At 33.9% G+C, this 19185-nt stretch overlaps 1 pseudogene; it reads left to right on the top strand.

Annotated features, from left to right (window-relative positions):
- The window catches only part of LOC144373896 (axin interactor, dorsalization-associated protein-like), a 36539-nt pseudogene extending 17824 nt beyond the window's left edge, over window positions 1–18715 (top strand).
- The last annotated feature ends 470 nt before the right edge of the window (window positions 18716–19185 follow it).

The raw sequence follows: 19185 nt of genomic DNA, 5'->3' as shown, positions 1-19185 counted from the left end.
AATTGCAGAGTCTTAAAATGATAGTGAAGCTCAGAATTTAAAATACATATATTAATGTGTGCTTAATACACTATAAAATAGATTAAAAGTATCAATTTAAGATATAACATATAAGACTAACTAATATATAAGACTTACATAACATGTAAGACTAAGATATAAGACTAATGTTTGTCTATGTCTTTATTCTAGTCCTAAAAAATATTCTCAAATATAATAAAGAATTTCCATTTGATGTTCAGCCTAGCCCATTAAGGTAAATAAATAAGCATCCATATTTTGTCTTCTGATTTTATTATCTATTTTATGCCTGTTTTTCAAATATTTCTGTATTTTTTCCCTATCAAATTTGGTATTGGTGATATGACTGGTAGCAATGAGATGATTGACATTGACATTTATATCAACATCAACCTAATAATCAGCATCTTATCTGGGAAGTTAGTGGCTATGAGGGTTAGCTGGTGTATTAAGTGGAGTAGCTCACTAATTTTTCTGTCCTTTTTTATATAGGAGAATTTTAGCCCCTGGTGAGGAAGAGCATTTGGAATTTGAAGAAGATGAAGAAGAAGGTGGTGCTGGAGCAGGGTCTCCTAATTCTTTTCCTGCTAGAGTGCCTGGTGGGTACAAAAAAATGTACATTATATAATTCAAGGTCAGGTGTTTGGAACTTACTTTTGTACTTGTTAGTGGCGGGTAAAACATCTCCAGGTTTGCCAATCTTAAGCAAATTATCATGGCCATTCTGTTAGCGGTAGCTATCGGTTTATTGTGAAAGTATCTTACTATTTGTGTCAGGGATCCTCAAAACATCCCATGTTTAGTGATTGGCTAGGAAGACCCACAGGACTCAGCATATAGCTGTACTCACAGTTGTATTCTGAGTCATTACAATAAGAAAACACAAGAACAAAGTCAGCAAAGGGTAAAGGCACACAGGCAAATTCTAGAGGAAACCAAACTTCTAAGAGTCCTCTCCCAGCAGAGTCAAATATGTACTTGATTCTCTCAACATTCTTTCACACCTGTGAAATGAAAAAATATTGTCTATTGGGGAAGCACTGTAGAGATTCAGTGCACAAGACACTTATTGGGGTTAGCATGAACCAAAACTACAGACTCCAGCAAGAAAGCAAGTGTTCAGCACAAACCATATTGTTTGCATGGACGGTTTAGGCACAGTGATCTTCTTAACAGGGCATGAGGGAATCCTGCTGAAATCCAGGTTCCCAGATGCTAGCCATAGACCAACATTGTAAGTAGGCTTTCTAGAGTAACTGTTTGCTATGTTAATTCTTTTCTTTATATATCTAGCTGTTCTTTAAATAATCATATATGATTGTGAAACCTGGACCTGGAGGAATAGATACTAAACAGTTGCCCTTAACAGGGAAATAAAGAATACATAGCAAGTCCTTTTTATTTTTGGAAGATGTTGACAAGGTTGTAAAATACCCTAGTCAAGCACCCTGAGTAAATTATTTGCCTCTTCTACTTCTATACTTTCTTCTGTTCTTATACAGTGCACAGTTTTTACTTCTGATGAATTAGTTCATTTTTGGAAGTGTAGAAATAGCACTGTACTATTGTGATGCATTTTTTTAAAAGACTCTATGCTTTATGGTATAATTAAATATAATATACATATCATCCAGAAAACTTCATAATTAAAGTCATATTTCAGTAATTTAAATACTCTTTGGTAGAAGACGTTTGAAATATAAACAGTATAGGCTTAGACCAATAACATACCTGCGCTTTTGAGTCTAACATCTGCCAGTGACTGTACTTAATTCTTTATAAAAAGAGATGTTGACAATGGCTAATTCATAGGGTTACAATGAAAATTAGGCACCACATACAAATCATTTGGCATTATACTTTTCATTTGCTGGGGTAGTGGTGGCTACTGTATTTTCATTATCACCTATAAATGATGCTAACAGTCCTACACCATAGGATTATTAGAAAAATTACAATCACTATAACATGTTATTGTTAGTGTTTCTTTGGTACAAGGTAATTATTTCCAATATGCTTGTCTTTATGAATAAAGAGCTATATTTTACTTGTTATATTTGTAGGAAATTCAAGATTGCTGAGATGATGTGGTAAATAAATTTGCTAAAATTTTTCTGCATTTTTTATTTCCTTTTCAAACCACATGCTGTAATTGAAATAGATTCCAGTTCTATAAATTTCTGGGTTTGGTTATTTGTTCACTAGTTATACTTCTGTAGCAAACAAGATCCTTAAAGCAGATGATGTAAGTCATGAAATGGACAGGTCTTTATGGGGTTCAGGTTGCTGAGTTGAAAAGAAACTCTGTAAATTAAGTCTATTTGCTATGAAAGATTAAGCCCAAAGTAATTAGATTTTTTTATTCTGATATAGCATTTTGGTATTTTATTTCAGAGATACAGAAAGCTAACTAAACCTTTCTATTCCATGAATTATTTTCCTCAAAGTAAGAAAGAGTACATATAGTTCAATTGGCTATATTTGATTTTTGATCATATTTTCCAGGGCCTGTGTCATTATAAAATTGAAAATGTCATTGAAGGACAATTTGACCTTTAACTTAATTATAGAATGGGAAAAAAATTGTTATACTGTGGACATCCAAGATTTCATTCGTGATAAGGCTGTTGTGTCTACATTATCATGGCAGGGTGCTTCTAAGAATTATAACATTTTTATTACCTTTATTTTATGTAATTTATATAATTGTAAGTTTGTTGTACTTTTTTTTTTTTGGTACTGAGGATTTAACACAGGGGTACTTTACCAGTGAGCCACATTCTCAGCCCTTTTTATTTTTTATTTTGAGACAGGATTTCACTTAGTTGCTTAGGGCCTCACTTAGTTGCTGAGATTAGTCTTAAACTTGGGATCCTCCTGCCTCAGCCTCCCAAGTCACCTGGATTCCAGGCTTGTGCTATAGCATCTAGCTTATTGTGATCTTTTTAAAAAAAGATTTATTAAGGTGTCCCTTACATATATAAAAGGCATCTTTTTTAATGTACAGCTTTATAAGTTTCGACAAACACACATGGTAAACACTACTACTGTTAAGCTAATGAGATAAAGTATAATATATGAATATGGTATGATCAAGAGTAGTTTATTCCCATTTAAAATAAAAAATGGATTTTTATCCAACCTTTCTTGAAAAGAATAAAAAATTGTTGAACCTTTCTTTGACATTATTATCATTTTCAAAGCCTTCAATTCTCATAAGACAGTAACTTTTTTGTACTGCTTTAAACACTAACTGGCTTAAGTCCAAATAGTAGTTTAATTTTCTTAAGGTAATCTCAGTAGATTTCATTTAAATAGAGGATAAAAATATATAACCTATTATTTATTACCTGAAAATTTATTTATCATGTTGAATATTAAAGCTTCTAAATGATAAACCAAAGTAATACAAATTTAAAAAAAAATAGCTGGCCAGGATTATATGCTTATAATCCTAGCTACTTGAGAAATTGAGGCAGGAGGATTGCAAGTTTGAGGCCAGTGGGGGCAACTTTGTCTCAAAATAGAAAGAACTAGGGATGTAGCTCAGTGGTAGGGTGCTTGCCTCACCTGTGTGAAGCCCTACATTCATTTCCTAGTACCACATGCACAAATAGCCATGTCACAATTTTAGACAAAATTTAAAAAAACGTTTCTGAGTGACCTAAACATAAGCCTAGCAATCTCAACATTATTCTAGATTTGTATTGGTTATTCATCTTTTATATAGTCTTAGATATGTACAAAAAATGTTTTTTTGAAACTCAAAATGAAGAGTGAATTTAACTTCTTTAATATCAAACCTGTACTTGTTTCTTTCCTGCATAAATATTCAATTCTGAGTTGAACTTGAGAGTTAAGCAAATATGTATTTCATTTTCAGCTAAAGTGCAGTTTTTTTCTTACCCATGCATATAGGAAGTTGAAAACTGCAACAAAATATTCATTGCTGTTCCATGAATATTAGGGCATCCTTATTTCACAGAATTTCAGAATATATTTAGGGTTAAACAGTAAATACCACCAAAGTGTGCAGATAGACTCTGGCTCTCCGAGCACATCCTTTCTCTCAAAGTCTCAAATTCTCAGACTGAGCCAAACAGTCAGAGCCAGAGTCCCTCATCCAGTCATGTACTTATATTGAAAGGAAAGGAAAATACCATTCAATGTTATCTGGTAGTTCTCCTAGCTGTTTTTCAATAGTTTTAAGGCTTGTTAATATTCTATTACTCTCAAGCAGTTTTGAAAGATTTCTTTTTTATAATTTGTTTCTACATGTTTGTTTGTAGTACTGGGGATTGAAGTCAGGGATGCTCTACCACCTAGCTACATCCCCAGCTCTTTGATTTATTTTTTTATTTTGAAACAAGGTTTTGCTAAGTTGCCCACGCTGGCCTCTCTTGCCTTAACTTGCCAAGTTGTTGGGATTACAGGCATGCAGCACTATGTCTGGCTCAGTTTGTTTTGTTTTGTTTGTTTTGTTTTTTAATCCATGAATCTTGTCACTTGAAGTCAAAAGGTTTTCTCCAGAGCTTTGCAGAAATTGGTTCATAGGAAATGTCTATTGAGTAGGCTCTTCATCAAGGCTCTAAGCAACATCTGGCCTGCTTTTTCTTTCTTATTTTTAAAAGAGAGAGTGAGAGAGGAGAGAGAGAGAATTTTAATATTTATTTTTCAGTTATTGGTGGACACAACATCTTTGTTTGTATGTGGTGCTGAGGATCGAACCCGGGCCGCAGGCATGCCAGGCGAGAACGCTACCGCTTGAGCCACATCCCCAGCCCCAGGCCTGCTTTTTCTTGAAAGTCCCCTGGCCACTCAAATTTTTAACCCAACACCTGTAGTAACTCTTCCTTGCATGCTAAATGGCATCTGTGTATGAAGCATATACCCACTGATTCTTCTTAGGTTTTGTGAGAGTATTTATTCTTTTTTTCCAGATATGATGGTGACACTTAAGAATTCAGCCATTATCCAAATCACATATTTCTGAACACAGAAAAATACATATTTCTAGTACCAGTCAATAAAGAAAATAAAAACAAGAATATACTCATATAACCTATATACAAACAACTTTAATAAAGTATAATTTTTGACAGACCTAGAAATATTATTGTTTGAATGCTAATGACCCCTAAGATTTTTATCAAACTTTTAATATAATTTCAAAGTGAATAAACTTCTTATGATTTTACTCTTTATCTTGAAAGGTTGGAGCAGTTCCTCAACTACTAATCAGTTACCAACCAAAAGAAATTGTGCATGTGTTTTCATATTTTCACACAATTTGTATGTGTGTACAAATTGCAGATGTGCAGTACAAATTGCAAAATTTTTCTCTTGCTAGATTTTTAAGACCCATTTCATGTTTTGTGCCATCTACAAAATGTTATGACCAAATAATGATTTGACAATACCATTATTTTAAATTATGTTAAAATTATCCCAAAATAATAGAAAATATTATTTTATATATATCCTTTTTATTGGATTTTAAAATTACAAATAAATGTGCACTTAAAAAATGTGTGTGACAGACTTTGAATTGGTAGTATCAAACATCTGAATTTAATTGCAAGTATGATAAATCTAAAACAAAGAAGACATAAATATATAATCACACACATATGATAATGCTTAGTTTACATTTTAGATATCAGGTCCATCTCTGTCCTAAAAGTATGGACAACAAATTTTGTACTCCTTATTCATGACATTTAATTCACCAAGCACCAAGGCAAAATGAAGACTGACTCACCTCTTATTGAAGTAAATGCCTGTGACAAACATTTGTACAATATCATGTAAAAAGCAAATTCAAATCAGTGTTTTAAAAAAATATAATCTTTGGTAATTTTCCTCTTTTAATGTTCTTACCTAGACAATAATGTACTATTTTGGAACAAAGACTGTCATGCCATTTCCAATTTTGGACTAGAAATTGTCCTTATGGTATGATATGAAATATAAACAATAGAAATTTTTAAAAAGCAAAAATAAAAAGTTGAAAGAAAAGAATGACTTCCTCTTCTGCATGTGAGGACAGGGCCTTAAGGATCCCACTGACCTTCATATCCATGTCACTCCAGACTCATCCTCGGGTTGGTGGTCCTTTTATTGTCTGATTCTCCATGATCTCTATGGCTACACAGAGACTATTGAATGTGAGGCCATCCTACTTGATACTTAGACCTTCATTTTTCTCAGCACCCTCTTGGAACAAAGAAGTTATGAGCGGGGGGGTGAGGGGCTTCAGATGTTCTCCCATTGTTTTTCTGTACCTGTTGCAGGTACAGTGGTGTTTCATTGCTGGGTCTGTGTCAGTGCTGTTGGGTGCCCAGCAGAGGCAGAGGCCTTACTTGCACAATTCCCTTTCCTCTCCACAGTGGCAGAGGCTGTAACATTCTTGGCTAGGTCAGATGTTTTTACACAGTTTTTAAAACATTCTTAAGCAAACTTGTCTATGTTTAACAAACAGCCATTTGGGGGATCCATAGCTACCTTCATAAATTGTTTTCCACAGATGAAGCACAATGAAATAGAGCAACCTAAGTTTTTACCCAAGTACCACCTGTTAATAAACAGTTTCCATCAACAAGATGGACTTTTTGGTATCCCCTATTACAGTAGTGTGGTAAAATGGTTCCAAACCTTCCAATTCATTGTCATTATTTTATCAGAGTTGTCTTTAGGTTTAGGCTTAGAATCTTCCTCTCACAGAAAATCACACTGAATTCAGTAATTCCTTCCAACTCTTTTTGACACCAGTGAGAGCATGCTTACTCTGGTTGGTGCATAAGAGGTGGTTGGGGGCAGATAAGTCAGAAAAAGACGTGCTTTCTGTGTTCAGTACAACTTGGGGCTCACCAGCTACCAATGGCTTCCTTTGTCTTGCAGTAAAAACTGAAAGTGGAATTAACCAAATGAAAACAGTCCTGCTGCTCACTGCTATATGAGTGTTAAAGACCTATCATATTGCTATCTGGGCTACTCAGTCTCTGTCCATTCCTGTGAATGTGCACTGCTCAGTGTACAAAGTTCAAATGTTACTATTTTTTAATCAATCCCTTACTTGGGAGTTCTTAGTGACAGCTCAATAACATCCCTGAGATGTTATTGAAAACTTGGTTTGGACAGCTTTAGCCATTTAGAGTTTTCCATATTTAAAAGTATGAGGCACAAATAGTGGCCTCACAAAAATGTCTATATTCTAATCCTGGGAACCTGTGACTGTTATGTTTACATGGCAAAAGGAACTTTGCAGAAGCTTGAGATGGGGAGGTTCTCCTGCAGTTCCTTTTAAGGCTTTAGGGACAATTAAAATAAAAATGTTAAAATGAGACATGATGGTTAAAAGCATGGACTCTGTAGCCAAACTGCTGTGTGATTATGGATAATTTGTTTTTCTATGCCTCACTTTTCACCTCTGAAAAATAGAACTAAACTATTGTTGTGAGGATTAGATGAGAGGAGTAGGATAGTATGTGGCAAACACAAATACTCACAAGTGTTAGCTCTTTCTTATTTACATAGCAGTTCCATGTGGAAGAACATTTCTTCTGATCTTTGCTCTAGATCTGAGAGCAGATGATCTAGCTGGAATAGCACAGTTTACACTGGATTGTGTGTAGTGATTTCTTTCTTATCCTTGTTAGTCTTCGAATTTTATGAATGTAGTTGACTTGTTCTCATATTACACTATGTAATTGGATATGTTAATTCTTCACTTAGAAATCTTCCTTTTAATGCATTGGCTCAATTTACAACTATCATGGTTTTATCTTTGATGCAAAAACATGCACCCTTTTTCATCTACCTGGGAGCTATAGATGGTATGGTATTATTCTAGTATTTGATCTTCTTTTATGTTTATTATTTCTTCACTCATTGATATAGATTCTCTAGCCATTTGTTTACTAGAGCATGATAACCTCTAGAACTGGAAATTCAGTCATTCATTCAATAAAATATTTCTTCAACAAAGATCTGTTTATTCCTTGTGCATACCACAAAAGGAACAGTTCCCACACCTTTCAGGATGCTTATTGTGTAGTCAGCAAGACAGAGCCAAAAGCACATGATTATGATTAGAGATGTGCACCAATGTCGTAGGTTGGCAAAAAAGAAGGGCTGAGGGAGTTCAATAAATCTGGCCAGATTTAGGACTCACTGAGTATGTAAGAGTTGACCATGTAGAGAGAGCACATCATAGAGCATTCTGAAACACCTTAAATAGGCACCTTTCTATGTAATCTATGATCTTAATTACAGTCAGCTTCCTTCATTATGGAACACAATGTTTGACATTCTACCTTGAATTAAACAAGAAATTCAGACTTGAAATCACTGCCTCCATATTAAATTATCTGAAGCATAATGATTACATTAAACCTTACTGTGTAGTCTCAGGCAAAAAGATTGTTGGTAAGGAATATAGCATCAGCCCTACCATTTCAACTGAAAGATCTAGATAATGACAGCTTATAAAATTGACTCACACCAAAGTAACAACAAGTTTAATATCAACTTGGCAAAAAATAATCTTAACATCAAAAAGACTTTGAAAGTTGTAAAGCAATCATCTTTTGAATGTCAAAACAGGTAGTAAAGAGGTAATACATAAAAGAGGTAACATTATTGGGGGTTTTTGGGGGTGGGGTGGGGTGGGTTCTTTTTTGTCGTTTTTAGAACTGGGGTTCGATTCCAGGATTTTGCAAATGCAAGGCAGACACTTTGCCACTGAGCTACATCCCAACACAACATTCTTAATGTATAAAGAAAAATGTTAATTGTAATAACCAAAGCAGAATACATGAGAGGAACAGACAATATGAGCAAGCGTGTGAGCATGCGCACACACACACACACACACACACACATTTTAAAAATACCCGTTAAACATATAAAAAGATACTCAACTTTATTTTTAATAAAAACATAAATTAAAGCTACTGTTGGAGAGTCTTAGGGGAAATAGATACTTATTAATCACTGGTGGGAATAGAAAAATGGTGCAGTTCCTTTGGAGGGGAATTGAGCATTCTCTAACAACATATAAGTACATATTTTTTCCTTAGCAATCCCATTCCTGAGAATTTACTCTGAAGATGCACCCCCAAAATACAGGAAAAAGAGGGGAAAACATATGCAAATACACAAGATTCTCTGTTTAGGTGTTTTTTATAATGATAAAAAGTTAGAAATAATGTAACTGCCAAATGAAGATTGACTGAATAAACATAGGATGCTGTGGAAAATAATTCAGAAAATCTCCCTGAACTAATGAGTGATTTTTCAAATTATTGTTAGCAGAATTTATCAAGGTAGTTCACATTAGCAGATTAAGGGGAAAGATTTCATATAGTTGTCAACAATGCAGAAAAAGTTTTCAGTTAAATTTGAAATACAGCCTTGATTTTAAACAATTCTTGGCAAAGAACAGAAAAACATCCTTAACTTGAGAAAACATGGCTACATGACATTTACAGCCCAAAATCATTTAATGATGAATTTGAACAAAACAAGATTATCTATTACTTCTTTTCATCAGCATTGTTTTGGAAGCCCTAGCTACTGCACTAGGACAAGAAAATGAAATATAAAAGGGGGGATGTTCTTTATTTGCATATTTATGAATATATAGAGAATATATGCAAAAACCTATTCATAACTCATTAATAAGATAATGCGGTTCCTGGATATAAAATCTGTACAGACAAATCAATTCTATCTCAAACAAGTAATAGTTGCTTAGAAAATGAACTATTATAATATTTATAGTAGTATTAAATAATATCAAGGACCTTATTATAAATTCAACAAAAGAAATATAAGAATTTTATGTAGAAAATAAACCTTTGTTGAAAAAATAAAAGAATATCAAAAGAAAATGAAACTGGAGCCATCTTGAAATTAGAGAAAAAGATGGAAGAGTGACTTAATAATTGTTATGGTTTGTGAGATGTTGAATTATACATTCTCTTTTACTTTTTTTCATTTCTCTCAATTGAATTGTTTATGAGAATGCATTTTATAAAAACAGTGAAGTCATTATTCTTTTTTTCATTTGTTCATAATAGTTATTCTTGACATTAGATTCATTTGGACTAATTATAAATGCATGGAATATAATTTGCTCCAATTCAGTCCCTTCACCCTCCTCATCCTCCCTCCCACTGTTCCCTTTCATCCACTTTACTGATCTATTTATTTACATTTTTTAAAATTAGTATCTTATAGATATTCAAAATGATGAGTTTCATTATTGTATATTCACATATGTGCATTGGAAAGTTAGTTTGGGTTCATTCCACAGTTTTTCCCTACTCACTCCCCATTCCCTTCTTTTTCTTTTATTGATTTTATTTTTTTTTAATACACGACAATGGACAATTCTTATTACACATATAGAGCACAATTTTTTTTATCTTTGTATAAAGTATGTTCACGCCAATTCACGTTATTCATGTACTTGGTTTTTTTTGCATTACAATTCTTATTACACATATATACCACAATTTTTCGTATCTCTCTATATAAAGTAGGTTGACACCCAATTTGTGTCTTCAGACATGTTCTTTGGATAATGATGTCCATCACATTCATTAGGAGGCTAATCCCCTGCCTCCTTTCTTTCCCTCACTCCCCTCTTCCCTATCTAGAATCCATCTATTCATCTCATGTTCCTCCTCCCTACCCTATTATGAGTCAGCCTCCTTATATCAGAGAAAACATTTGGCATTTGTTTTTGGGGGATTGACTAACTTCACTTAGCATTATCTTCTCCAATAACATCCATTTACCTGCAAATGCCATGATTTTATTCTCTTTTAAAAACGTTCATAGTGTGTATATGCCACATTTTTTAAAATCCATTCATCCACTTAAGGGCATGTAGGTTGGCTCCACAGTTTAGCTATTGTGAATTGTGCTGCTATAAACATTGATGTGGCTGTGTCCCTGTAGTATGTTGTTTTTAAGTCCTTTGGGTATAGTCCAAGGAGAGGAATAGCTTGGTCAAATGGTGGTTCCATTCCCAGATTTTCAAAGAATCTCCATACTGCTTTCCAGATTGGCTGCACCAATTTGCAGTCCCACCAGCAATGTATGAGTGTGCCTTTTTCCCCACATCCTCTCCAATACTTATTGTTGTTTGTCTTCATAATAGCTGCCATTCTGACTGGAGTTGTATCTTAGTTTTGATTTGCATTTCTCTGATTGCTAGAGATGTTGAAAATTTTTTCATATATTTGTTGATTGATTGTATATCCTCTTCTGAGAAGTGTTTGTTCAAGTCCTTGGCCCATTTTTTGATTGGGTTACTTGTTTTTTCAGTGCTTAGCTTTTGAGTTCTTTCTATACCCTAGAGATTAGTGCTCTATCTGATGTGTGAGGGGTAAAAATTTTCTCCCAGGATGTAGGCTCTCTGTTCACCTCACGGATTGTTTTCTTTTGCTGACAAAAAAACTTTTTAGTTTGAATCCATCCCATTTATTGATTCCTGGTTTTAATTCTTGTGCCATAGGGGTCTTATTAAGGAAGTTGTGGTCTAACCCACATGATGAAGTTTAGGGCCTACTTTTTTCTTCTATTAGACGAAGAGTCTCTGGCTTAATTCCTAGGTCCTTGATCCATTTTGAGTTAAGTTTTTGTGCATGGTGAGAGTTATGAGTTTAATTTCATTTTGTTGCATATGGATTTCCAGTTTTCCCAGCACCATTTGTTGAAAATGCTATCTTTTCTCCAGTGCATGTTTTTGGCACCTTTGTCTAAAATAAGATGATTGTAATTTTGTGGGTTAGTCTCTGTGTCCTCTATTCTGTACCATTGGCCTACCAGTCTGTTTTAGTGCTGAAACCATGCTGTTTTTGTTACTATTTCTGTGTAGTATAGTTTAAGGTCTCATATAGCAATACTCCCTGCTTCACTCTTCCTGCTAAGGATTTCTTTAGCTATTCTTGGTCTCTTATTTTTCCAGATGAATTTCATGATTGCTTTTTCTATTTCTATGAGGAATGCCATTGAGATTTTGATTGGAATTGCATTAAATCTATATAGCACTTTTGGTAGTATGGTCATTTTGATAATATTAATTCTGCCTATCCAAGAGCAAGGTCGATCTTTCCAGAAATAGTAAATGAATCCAGCAAAGGAGCAGGATATAAATCAATACCCATAAATGAAAGGTATTTCTGTATATCAGTGACAAAGCCTCTGAGAAGGAAATGAGGAAAACTACTCCATTCACAATAACCTCAAAAAAATGATACTTGAGAATCAATGAAAGAAGTCAAAGATCTATACAATGAAAACTACAGAACCCTAAAGAGAGAAATCAAAGAAGATCTTAGAAGATGGAAAGATCTACACATTCCCTTCTTAAAAGGAGAAAGGGAGGAGGAGGGAGAGAGAGAGGGGGAAGGTGGGTAGGGTCAGATCAGAATATGATAGCCCAAAGGGTGAGGTTTTTGCCTGCTGAGAACTTCTAACTGAAGGAGATTGGAATCCCAAAAGCAACCTCAGCAGCAAAGCCTCTGCTCTCCTCCTGCCCTCCTGTCCATTCACCCTTTTCTCCCAAAGCCAGTCATAAAACCTAGAAAGCACTCTTTCTCTCTTTCTCTTTCTCTTTCCTTCCCTCCCTGCTATTCCCTTACTGTCCCCCTACCCTCCCTTACCCCTCCCTTACAAACCCTCATTCCAGACAGGACCTGCCTTAGGTCCAGAAGGAAAGAAAGCTATACAGAGAGGCCAAGAAGAATCTGACCAGACAGGGCTTGCTGGGACCCTGGCAGCCTTTTACCATTAGCTCACACCCCCTTTTCCAGTCATTTCTACATGGCCATACATTCTTCATGGAACATAAACAAAAAAACAGGAGTTTTCCCTGGATCTGTAGGTCTTTATTTCTGAAGGCTTTTAGGTCAAATAAAATTCTATTAAATAATTGTTATGATTTTTAAAATGTAAAGATATATACTAGTTCATAAATTAGAAGAAGCAGTTTATAAAGATAGACTCTTTCTGAAACTCATCTGAATTTTTATTGCAGTTCCTGGACCTTTTATACAGCTATAGAATTAAGATACTGTATTAGTGGTAAGAGGATAAACAGTCCGGTAAGACAGAATAGAAAACTCAGAAAGTGATTGCCACATGATTTATGATTGAGGTGGGACTGCAGATCAGTGGTGGAAAATGTCAGTCTTTTTAATGAGTAGTGCTGAGACAATTGAGTATTTATGTGAAATTGAATGAAATTAAAGCTCCTACTATACACCATAGTCAATAATTCTATGTGACATATAGAATTAAGTGTGAATGGCAAAACTATGCTTTCAAGATAATACCTTTATGATTTTGGAGTGGGGTAAGTTTTCTTAAATATGACATAAAAAGCACTGATTGTAAAGGAAGATATTAAGAAATTTGAATATTACTAGCAGTAATATAATAATATCTTTTGGAAGAGTGAATTGGATAGGGTGGGGGGAAGGACACTCCCAGGAGGCTGATCATATCTTTCCTAGATCTGATACTAGTTATACAGGTGTATTCACTTTGTGGAAGTTCAGCAAACTGTACTAACAATTTGTGCATTTTAAAATGTATATGCTCTACTTCAACAAAAAGTCTTTATAAAGGAAAACTACTAAGAAGCTATTTGTAAAACATTTGTCCAGCAAAATAATAGAGACCTCCTACAGCTCAATAAGATAGACATCTCAATAGAAAATCGAGCAAAATAATTGAACACACTTCAGAAAAGAGGAAATCATACATTTGATTTATTCTAAAAGGTGCTCAACCTTATTAATCTTCAGAGGAATGCAAATTAAAATGATTGATCTCTTTATACCAAAATTGGCTTACATGAAGAATCTGAGAAAACAGTACCTAGTGAGGATGTGGAGCAATGGGAACACTACTGCACTTGGGCTAGGAATAAAAGTTGGCACAACCACCTTGGGAAATGGATTGTCATTACATAGTAGGTATGGAGGTAACATGCCAGGTGACTTAGTGATTCCCCTGTTTCAGAAATGGGTGCTTATGGGCACTAGAAGATGTTAGAAGAGTATTTATAATAGCCTGTTAACTATATCCAAACACTTGAAGTAATTCAAATGTCTATCAACACAAGAATGTGTACATAAACTGTAGCATATTTATACAGCCATGTACTACATAATAGAATGAACTTTTCTGCAGAAAAATTCATATATGATATACATACATATGAATATGTATGTATATATATAAATATAAATGTATACATATTCACATTTTTCATAAAATTTCAGAAGTGTTTCTTAACTTTCTGAAGTTCATCCCAGATGTCCAGGTACAAGCCCCTCTTCTAAAAGTACCTTCACTTGTCAATCAAAGAACATGCATAAAAGGTATTATGTATATATTTAATGATATCAGCCTGAGCCCATTTAGGTTTGTTAATGCAACAGTGGAATGCAGCCTCCAGGCCTTCCTATTATTGCATTTGTCTGTATTGTCTTCATATTTGTTTAAATTAGAAAGTAATACATTTTTAACAGCACTGTTGAGGTACAATTTGCATTTCATAACATTTCCCTTCTGTAAGTATAAAATTCATCGATTTTTGACACCTCTATAGAGTTTTGCATCTGCCATCACTATACAAGTTCAGAACATTCCCATCACCTCCCAAAATTTCCTCAAGCCACATTTGCCATCAATCAAATGTGTATTTTCAAATGTAGTGTGTTGATTACTTCATGTATTTCAAATAACTCATCATTAAAAGTAGCATAACACATTGTTGAATAGAAACTTGAAAAACATCAACCAAAATCTTTTTTTAAGTGTATTTTGAGGTTCTGTATACATACTTGATTAAAATCAGCTTATTTGCATCTGTTCTCTATTGGTAGTTTCAAAAAAGGGAACATACTGAGCAGTTGATTTCTTCCTTCATATGTTCTTGGTGGGTGAATGTTGTCATGTTGTTCTGGTGGGTTTTAGTTTTAAAAATTTTAGTTGGTTTTGGAAAAAATGTTCAGTTATACAAATGGCCATTTTATATGTCAGTCTGTATAGTACTAATTTCTGAGGGAATAAATCATACAAAATAGAATGAAGAATAGAAGTTAGACTATATAGTTAAATTAAAACATAAATATCAAATTGTAAATTATTTTCTTTATTAGGAGTAACTAAAGAGAAGAATGTATTGATCAACTGTGATATTAAATGTCTCAGACTTTAGAACAGTATAACAAGTATTTTAAAAGCTTTTCTTGTCTTTGTTCTACCACTTCATATTAAGATGCTGAATATAATATAGAAGTACATATTGAATATAAATATTATGTGAGCATATTATACTATTATGTATCATTGGGCTTCCTCAAGTGATGTTTTTAACATACTTTTATTATACATACTATATACTATTATTATAGAAATTATTATTTCTGCTTAAAGGTGATTGTATGGGTGGTAAATGCAGATATATTATGTGTAAATTTAAATATTTTTCTAAAAAAGTATAACATCAGATGTTCATGAATTTTGGAAATAAAAATACATAATGCCTAGCTAGTTCCTAAGAGGTAGGCTATATCTTCTGTTTGTCAAAGTATTTACTCTGCATTATTGGTGGAGCTAACTTTTATTGAGGTTTCTCTGTTGCCAGGTACTTTATTACCAAGGTTGCCATCAGAACCGGGAATGACATTACTCACTATCAGGATTGAGAAAATTGGTCTGAAAGACGCTGGACAGTGCATCGATCCCTATATTACAGTTAGTGTAAAGGGTAAATAACTGGCAAATTGCATTATGTTTTTTCTCATATGGGACAAAGTTTTTGACAGGGGATGATCTTGTATATGTGACAACTTACTTTAATGCATTCTATAATGAGGCAAAATCCTAGAAGAGATCATAACAGAACATAGTTCGAAAGACTTACAAAAAATATTTCCTACTTATACACTCACTTTTGCTTTTGAGTTTGTATAGATTTTTGCTCTTCAGATTCCATCTAACGTGCAGACTAAACATACACATTGTCCTTAAAAGCAGCTACAGCCTTCAGGATGTAGATTAACAATAGCACCCCTCACCTTCTCCTACCCAGTCTATATTCATTTCTCTCCACAAAGCCCCATGTCCTGTTTTCCCATCTCTCCTGCTTCAACCCCTTCTTCTTCCTGTGCTACTGAGGTATCTACTTAGGTGAGTCCTACAGAGGCAGATGAAAATCAGGGGACAGGGAAGTAGGGTGCGTCCATAACATCCATGCCCTGAAAGCAATCCCATGGGATGATGATGTGATTAAGGAATAAATTATACCATTTTACAGAAATAACTATAGTTAGTACAAACGGCTTATTTTAATCTATAGTTTTGCACCAAAGGAACAGATTGGTGCTGAAATTAAATGGAGGAACTTTTATCAATTGACCACAAAGAAAAACATTTATTTAAAGAACAGAATCCACAGCACTAATACTGGTACACTTTTAAATTCCGATGTTACCAGTTATCAAATATATAGTATACTGGAAAATATTTACATTGTTTCATAGGCCATTTGTAAAACTGCATACTCATTCAGAAAGTATACTTAAAACACAAAAATATTTAATGATGTTGTAAATGTTAAATTACCTTTGCATATGTTAAACTGAAATATTTTTATGTAAATATTTTTTAATTATTAAATGTACTAAATTGTTTTTGAGCTTTTTGAGACACATAAATGAATAACACATAAACACTGAGGAGTTATTAAATGAGTCCATGTTGCATTTGACTAAACTGAGATTTTAAAAACCAGAAAATTAAAACTATATATAACGTACCATCTGGTTGTTGTAAATTCAGGGTATGTTGTAAACAGTATAACCAGAATTTATATATATGAAAAATTATTCATTAACAAAAGGTTTTTTGTTGGCTGTTCTCATCCATTTTTGGTTCTTAACAGGGAAATTATGATAAGGTTAGGTTTAAAGGCTTTTCTAAATAAGTCATACTTGATCAAAGTTAGAAATTGGTGGCAGAGCTCCATGTGGCAAATTAAATACTCCAGATTTTTTTTTTTGCATAGAAAAATATAGTGGGCTATTCCCTAAGAAAAACATGTTTGTTCTTTTTACCACTTTACTATGAAGATCAAGTTTTGTCCACTTGGCCATGTAAAGGCTTCCTTGTCCCCTTCATGAGGTCTCCTATCCAGTCTATATTCATTTCTCTCCACATACCCCATGAACTTCAACAACTGTCACATACTTGCTCACACCAAATAGGAATCTCTTAACCTGAGAATCTCCTCTCAGCTCTTTCCATGCCTCTTTAGGAACTGTAACCTTTGCAGTTTCTATATTTTCCGTCTGTATATGTGAATGCTCATAAGCAGAAACTTTTCTCCAGATCTGAATGGCATAGATTTAACTCCTGTGCAAGATACTCCTGTGGCTTCAAGAAAAGAAGATACATATGTTCATTTTAATGTGGACATTGAGCTCCAGAAGCATATTGAAAAATTAACCAAAGGTTTGTAATTATCAGTTACTGACTTCTTAAGGACACAGTACTTATCTGGGTTTGTGTTCATAGTGTACTTAACACAAGATCTTATGTCACATAGTTATGAATATTGACTTAAAGTCAAATCAATTTTTTTAAAATATGAGAATTAGCAGTTGCATTATCTAGTTGTGTAATAATGTGGTTAAATATTATTTGATAGGGAAGTTTTTCTCATAATACAGAGTTAAGGAAGCAGGTTCCCTAATAATTACCTTAAGTCCTTTTAGGAACCTAATGATTACTTTCTAACAGTTAAATTATTTTTTTTCTTTCAATAAGATGCATTGGGTAAAAAGATACTATAACTGGCAGTTAGTTTGTAAGAATATGGAAAGGACAATCTGGGCGTGGTTGTTTCAGGAGGGAGAGAAATGATATAAGGTAGAATTTTTTTTAAAGGAACTCTTAAATTTCTATTCTATCTAATATAGGTGCTTATTGAAACCATTTTTATAGGTACTGCTGATACTTAAGTAACTTCTGTTTTTCTTGTGGTATTTAATATTTTATATTCTTTGGTAGTTTATGATTCTACCTGTGCACATAACTTACATTCTTGCTATACAATTTTGTTGTACTTTGTAGAATTAAATGATATGGAGAAATGTCACTCAGACATGCTAGTACCAGAGCTTGGAGTGACAGCCACAGTGAGTTATCAACAGTTGTGTCATCAGACTGTTTGACACGTTACTTTGTAAAATCATAGGCTTCTGGTGACACATAAGAAATGTGTGGTCTCTGGCTTATGTTGTTTGTTTTAATTCCTTAGGTGCAGCTATCTTCTTTGAATTCAAACACTACAAGCTTACAAAAAGGTTTACCAGCACCAAATGTTTTGCTTTCATGGAGATGGATGAGATTAAACCTGGGCCAACTGTAATAGAACTGTAAGTGATATACATATAGGATTCATACTTTTCTAATGGTTACTAGTTCATGTTTCTTCTTAGTCCCTCTTATCGAGAATGTAACATTGGAGTAGATCAATCATCAAAGTATTTTAAATCTATTGTGGTTACAGATACAAGAAACCCACTGACTTTAAAAGAAATTGCAGTTATTGACCAAGAAACCACTTTATCTTCATCTACATCAAACTTTGCACAAGGAATGATTCTGACATGAGTAATGCCTAATTTCTGTGAATTTTACCACTCAGTAGAAACCATCATAGCTCTGTGTAGCATATTCATCCTTCAGGAGGCAGGAAGTGAGCCGTACCTATAGGCCAGTGAGTCCAATGCAAAGCTGTACCACAGAACTAAAGTCCAGCACCTCATTGTTATGACTCCTTTGGATACAGGTTTATTGTAGATTTTGAAACTTGTTTTTACTTTCCTCTTAATTGTGCAATTAATAGTCTGTTTCCTAATTTACCACTGTTCCTACCCTGCTTCCTGGAACAATACTGCTGTGGTAGGTATGCTCATCTTCAAACTTAATACAGCAATAAGAATGTGCTAGGATTTACACATTTGCTCACTTTTGCTCCAATATGGTCTTTTGATTTGAATTAACTTCAAACTTTTGAATTGAAGTGGGTAGGATAGTACCAGATTGCTTTGAAAGGAAATTGGATCAGTT

Source organism: Ictidomys tridecemlineatus, unplaced genomic scaffold, assembly GCF_052094955.1.
Source record: "Ictidomys tridecemlineatus isolate mIctTri1 unplaced genomic scaffold, mIctTri1.hap1 Scaffold_52, whole genome shotgun sequence".
NCBI lineage: Eukaryota > Metazoa > Chordata > Mammalia > Rodentia > Sciuridae > Ictidomys > Ictidomys tridecemlineatus.
This window is presented reverse-complemented; position numbering and strand designations above follow the sequence as displayed.